Raw genomic sequence first — 6000 nt, forward strand, 5'->3', positions numbered from 1 at the left:
TACTTCATCTCCATCTCCACCCTCTCATGTCTATCTTGGTCCATCCACTTCCTCTCAACTACTACTAAGTGGGATAAGTACACATTTTTCCCAGAAAGTACTCCTCTTTTGTATTATAGTAGACAAAGATGGTGATGGGAGGATGAATGTTAATATGCAAGAGAATCGAAATTCATAAAAATATCAATATGAATTGTGTAATAGTATATTAACAAACTTGTCCAACTATGTTGAATCCATTATCTCATGTTAGAAATTAGCAATTATAACCCATGATTTTATATTCCTAAATTGTACCTTCATATATAAATTATTTGTTACTTATTATAATTTTATAAGCATAAAAAATTTAGACAAATTATCATAAATAATATTGTTTATCATTTAATTTAATAAAATATAATTATATATAAGTCAACATATTTTAATCCCTAAATTCTTTACATATTTAAATAAAAAGCAATTAGTAAACCTAACAATATTAAAGTACTCCAACAAAATTTAATTCAAGTAAATCTTCAAAGTTCTAACGATATACCAATCCAAATAAATTAGATAATCTTAGTACATAAAAAATCTCTAATTCTAAAACTTTTTGCATGTCAAGTAGGAAACTTAGCCCTAATCAAATATAGAGTATTTAATGTATTTAAATCAAAATTCCAAAAATTTAGATAAAATAAATCCATAAATTTTTTTATTCAATTATATTATTAATTCATAATAAATAAATTCATAAAAAAGAAATTTAAATTTTCAAAATTTCAAATAGAAAATTAATGTTGATTGTTCCAATTGATTTGTTATCATCTTTTGATGATGATAAAAGGTTTTCAAATTAAGCCTTGTTTCTTCTCACTTGGTTTTCTTGCTTGTGTTTTATACCGCTTTGATCTTCATCAAAGAATCTCATTCTTGCCCCATTTTCATAAACCGAGCCAATTCACAATATTAGTAAAATGGAAAAGTAGGGTTTGATTATAAAAAATATGAAACTAAAACATGGCTTAAGGTTCTTTTCGCTCTATTTTGAAACCTTTATAGAACAAAAAGAAATAGGCTAAAGCTCATGAAAGTTATCTAAAATGAAGGATACCATGAAACCTTGCTTTGTGTTTTCTCTAATGTTGGTTTTGTGCTCTCTTTCACAACCTTTGAAATGAAAAACCTTTTATCTACAATGGGCTAAAGGGTTAGAAATGGGTAGAAGAATATTTTTGTCAGGAATGGGTTATTTTTTAAATTAAAAGAATTCCAGTGTTAGATTTACAATTTAAAAATTATTTCGTTCATTTTAATCAAATATCCCAATATTATACCGTAAAAGAAAAATAGTTTAACAAGTTCCCTGGTTGATTTGATGTCTTAAATTTACAACGAAGTTGTATATTTGAACTCAATTACATCAAATTTATAAGTTAGGCATCCTAAAGTTTTATTTAAAGAGTGCTTATTATACAACTTCAAGCGTTTGAAGGACTAGGTTTTTAAGCAAAACCTTGCTTTTAATGGATATCCATCTTTTTAGGTGGTGTTTGTTTTTTTTTTTGCTTTTTGCTGAAAGTAATTTGTTTTTAAAATTTAGGTTATTTGTTTTTCTATTTTTTTTATGATTTATTATAAATTTTTTACTAAATAGAAAAACCAAAATATATAACTTTTTCTAAATAGTAAAAATAACATATTAGTTTTTCTTTACTTTTTAATACTTAATACTACAAAAACGAACAACTTAATATTTAACACTATTAAGTATTAAGGTTCTATTTAGAATTAAGTAAGAAAACAAACACCACCTTAGACAAATGCTGAATTGAAGAAGCATAAATTGAATTACAAGTGTAACAAACGTACATGCAAAATACAAACTGCAGAAAGGAAAAACAAAATACCAAATCAATTCGCGGAGTTTTGTCCTCAATTAATCATCCTTCGCATCATCGAAGTCATGGCCTTGGGCTCCTTGGGCTCCTACGAAATGAGGACTCTGATGAAGTGATGTTGATCTCATGTTGAGTTTGAATGGGGAGGGGTCCCAGGGCCAATTGGGCTGAGCTTGAGTCTTGAGTCCCTCGTCCCGGCTCTCTCGATTCAAAATTCTCTGGCCTTTGCTCATCATCATCCTTCTTCCCTAGAGACCCTGATCCTTCTCCATACCACCGTTCGTTGTCGTAGTTTGATGCCACTGGAGACATAGCAGGAGTGTTGTTGTCGTAGCTTTGCAACAGATGAACTGGGGACATCCCATATGATGGGGTCGATGGCCTACTTGACTGTGGGGACACACCATCCGAGTGCCCGTGTCTTGTGTGCTTTCTGGCCGTCTCGTGCCAGTCTCTTAGAGCCACGGCTACTTTTTCATTAAAAACAGTCGATCTCATGGTGGTGCCCATCTGTATATATCAAGAAAAATCTCATTATTTCTTATTTAATCTTCAAAAACTATATGTGATTAAGCCAGAATTTTCATTTGGATCATTTCTTACCTGTGTCACTAAGGCATAGAGTGGGAGTGTCACATAACTGCACAGTACCTGTGTCATGACCCTGAACAAATCAACAACACACAGAATCAGAAATTGCTCCTTAGTATATGCAGGTTGTATCGTTCTGATGAAACTCACCCCATTGTGATTCTGATGACATAATCTTCAGTAGTGTCATGATAGCAAGATTTCAACCCATACTGAAAGATCAGAAAAGAAAAACAAAAGCCATGAGACACTGCAAAGAGGAGGGGGAAGAAAAGAGAGGTTTGAGTCGATTGCTTTGCTCACCATGCTCCATGCAAAGAAAGCCAGCTGAAATGCATTCTGTGATTTAAGAAACAAGACACAAGTAGCATAGAAATAGTTAGAATGTACCATAGTATTATGTGAGCCACCATGGGATCAAAGAAAGGTAAATAGAGTGGATGTAACTGAGAAATACCAGAAAGAGAACGAAGTTGATCAGAAAGAGCATGAGGCTGGGGCGATTGAACCAAAAGAGGTGGTCGCCTGGCTCAACTATTGGTGTACCCTTCACCACAACACCTCTGTCTGCAATCCTCAATCCCAATTCGGTTATTATCACTTGTAGCTTTGTTCCCACCAAGAGCAGTATCTGCAACATTCACATTGATTCAACCAAACTTGTCATCCTTATTGCCCTCAACCCAAAATCATATATGTGAAAACTGAAAACCAATTCTGGAGAAATGAAGTATTGTAATGAAATTGTGCTTACAATTAAGGGGATGAATGGAAGCCAAAAGTAAGAATACCACCCTGCCCAAAAACAACAGAAAATTTCTCAGTCTCATGGCCTCAAAGTCACGACCAACTGTAACTAGCTACCAAAGAATGGTACGAGGATTAAGCTTACCATGTGTGTTGGTGAGTAGGAACAATATTGCACAGAACCATATTACTGGGCTGCACAAAAGATAAAGGGCATATGCCCCATGGTGGTAAGATAAGAGATCTAAACAAGGAAACAAGGCTCTCTTTGAAAAGTGTTCTGAAAAATGGTTCTAAAAAATATTTTTTGAAAGCTATTTTATGTTTTATTAGACAAGAACTTTTGAAAGCCTAAAATATTTCTAACTTATTTTCTATATTTTAAAAATAATTTTTAATAATGCTTACAAAACAAATGAAAATAACTATAAAAAAAAAATGTTTTTTCTAAATACTCTTTTTTTTTTCTTTTTTTTTAAGAACAAAAATCTTCTTTTGTTTCTAGTTGGAATGTGGTTTTTCAATTTTTTTTTTTCTCCTAAAGAAATAAGGAGTGTTTTAAAAAATAGTTAGCAAACGGGACTTAAAATTCCAAGTGTATATAGAGAGGACCAACCTGATGCCCACTACAGCTTGAAGTCCTCTTCAAGTGATCTGTGGATGTACTTCCGGAAATCAAATTTTCTTTCGCTTCGGTGGCAAATGTGCCTGAGAATCAATTGGTAGATCAATTTGGGTTGGATTCTTTCTTGAGTGTGCTCAACTTGGTTTATATATTCAGATGTTCAACTTACCACGATAATCCATGTCTTAAAGCAAGATAGTCATCTCTGTGAACCGATCCGTAGAATGTCTAAAGAAGCACACCTGATGGAATGGAAAAGAAAAGAAAAAAAGAAGTATATAGAAGGTGTTATATTTTCAATAACAATTGCCAATTGAATTTCATTTCCCGAGAAATGGAGAAAAATCTTACAATCCATAGAGAACAGGAGATCTGCTCCAGAAATTCAAATGCCTGCGCCCAAAGGATGTTTCCCTTGCATACTAAACCTCTCTGGATCTGCAACAACACAACGTAATCAAAGTGTCACATGGGCCATAAAATAAAGTACAAAAAAAAGTATGTGATGTTTTCTTATTTGAAAACATAATAATTTCTATATAACCTCTTCAAAATGTGTACGTTAGCACAAAAGTCAGTCCATTTTTTCAATAAAAGACTTCCAAGTGTCTCTAAAATATGTTATATTAAGGATGTGGAATTGATGATGACTTCAGACCAAGTGGAACCATACGAGTTGGCTAACCATAGATAAGATAAGGGTCCCAGGACAGCTGGAGACTTAATTACCATGAGAGTATTGATATTCAGCTGTCCTAGTTTCATCCTCCCAAGTCTTCCATGTTCTCATCTGCAATCCAAAAACAAGCATCCAATAACCATATACACAAACAAACTGAGAAATTGACAAACTAATATGCTGATATGTGTGTATATATTGTTGTATACCTTGTATTTCCCAAAGCCAAGGTGGCCACGCAGTAGATCACATGAAAGAGAGCAGCACAAAATAAATATATGGAGCTGATGGATCCCATAGTAAGACACAAATGGACTTTCCTAACTGAAAAAGAGGGTGGGAAACACCTTTCAGTCAATATTCTGGAATTCAGAAGATTCATATATGTAGATAGAATTTTATGAATTTACTTCAGTGCGGCATGTTTTTTAAATTTTTCTTATCAACATCACAAGGGTACCAAGTGGATCAACACTCTCAGAAATGCAATCTTTAAATGGGATTTTGTAATACTGTAACAGCAAGACATGAATCCCACAGCATAACTCTCACACCACAACCAAGATAGAAAATGTTAGACCTTGAATAATATATATATATACAGTGATATTATGGAAGAACTATCTCAATGAGAAGAAGCCAAAAGAGTCACCTGCTTTGATCTTTTCCAGAGCTTCACAAAGGGCTCGCTTGTTTCTTCTTGCTAACCACTGCAATTGAAGTAAGAACTGATCAGAATCAAATCCACTCATGAATATGAAAATTTAATTTCTCTTACTCTATCCACCTACTCTTTTATCTCTACTAATTTTTTTGAAAATTAAGTGCTTATTTTTTGAGTTTTTTTAATGCATATTTCGACGGTTCAACTGTCGGTTTGAACGGTTCAATGCCGGTTTGTCCACAAACGGTTCATTGAAGCAGACCAAACCGGAAAGGAGGTTACCGATTGACGGTTCAACCGGTGGCCAGTTCGGTCCGATTTTTAAAACCATGTATAAAAGTGTTAATTTTATCTTTGGACTAGGCCTAGGGACCGGGAAAAAAGAAAACCTTAGGTTGGGCCTTTTACATGGTAAACAAAAAATTGTTTTTAAGGTGTAACCGGTTTGCAAAAAACCGGACGGTTTGTCCGGTTCAACCGTCGGTTTGAACGGTTCAATGCCGATTTGACCATAAACGGTTCATTGAAGCGGATCAAATCGGAAAGGTCACCGGTCGACGGTTCAACCGGTCAGACCGGCCAGTCCGGTCCAGTTTTTAAAACCATGAAAGAGACAATGCTTCCATGGATATCATCACCAAGAAAAGTATTTGATGAATGATGAGCAGCATCCATGGAGTTCTCCAACAAAGCAAACTACTAATTAAGCAGCCTTACCGATCCAATATGATGAATAATATGTTCGATGAAGATCGAAACAGCAAGCAACACAAAACAGACCACTGCAACAGCCCAAATAGGCGTTTCCGTC

At 34.2% G+C, this 6000-nt stretch overlaps 1 pseudogene; it reads right to left on the bottom strand.

Moving 5' to 3' along the window:
• Positions 1–1778: 1778 nt before the first annotated feature.
• Positions 1779–5054, bottom strand: LOC117928440 (annotated as a pseudogene).
• Between the last annotated feature and the right edge of the window lie 946 nt (positions 5055–6000).

This window comes from Vitis riparia, chromosome 13, assembly GCF_004353265.1.
Source record: "Vitis riparia cultivar Riparia Gloire de Montpellier isolate 1030 chromosome 13, EGFV_Vit.rip_1.0, whole genome shotgun sequence".
Classification (NCBI taxonomy): domain Eukaryota; kingdom Viridiplantae; phylum Streptophyta; class Magnoliopsida; order Vitales; family Vitaceae; genus Vitis; species Vitis riparia.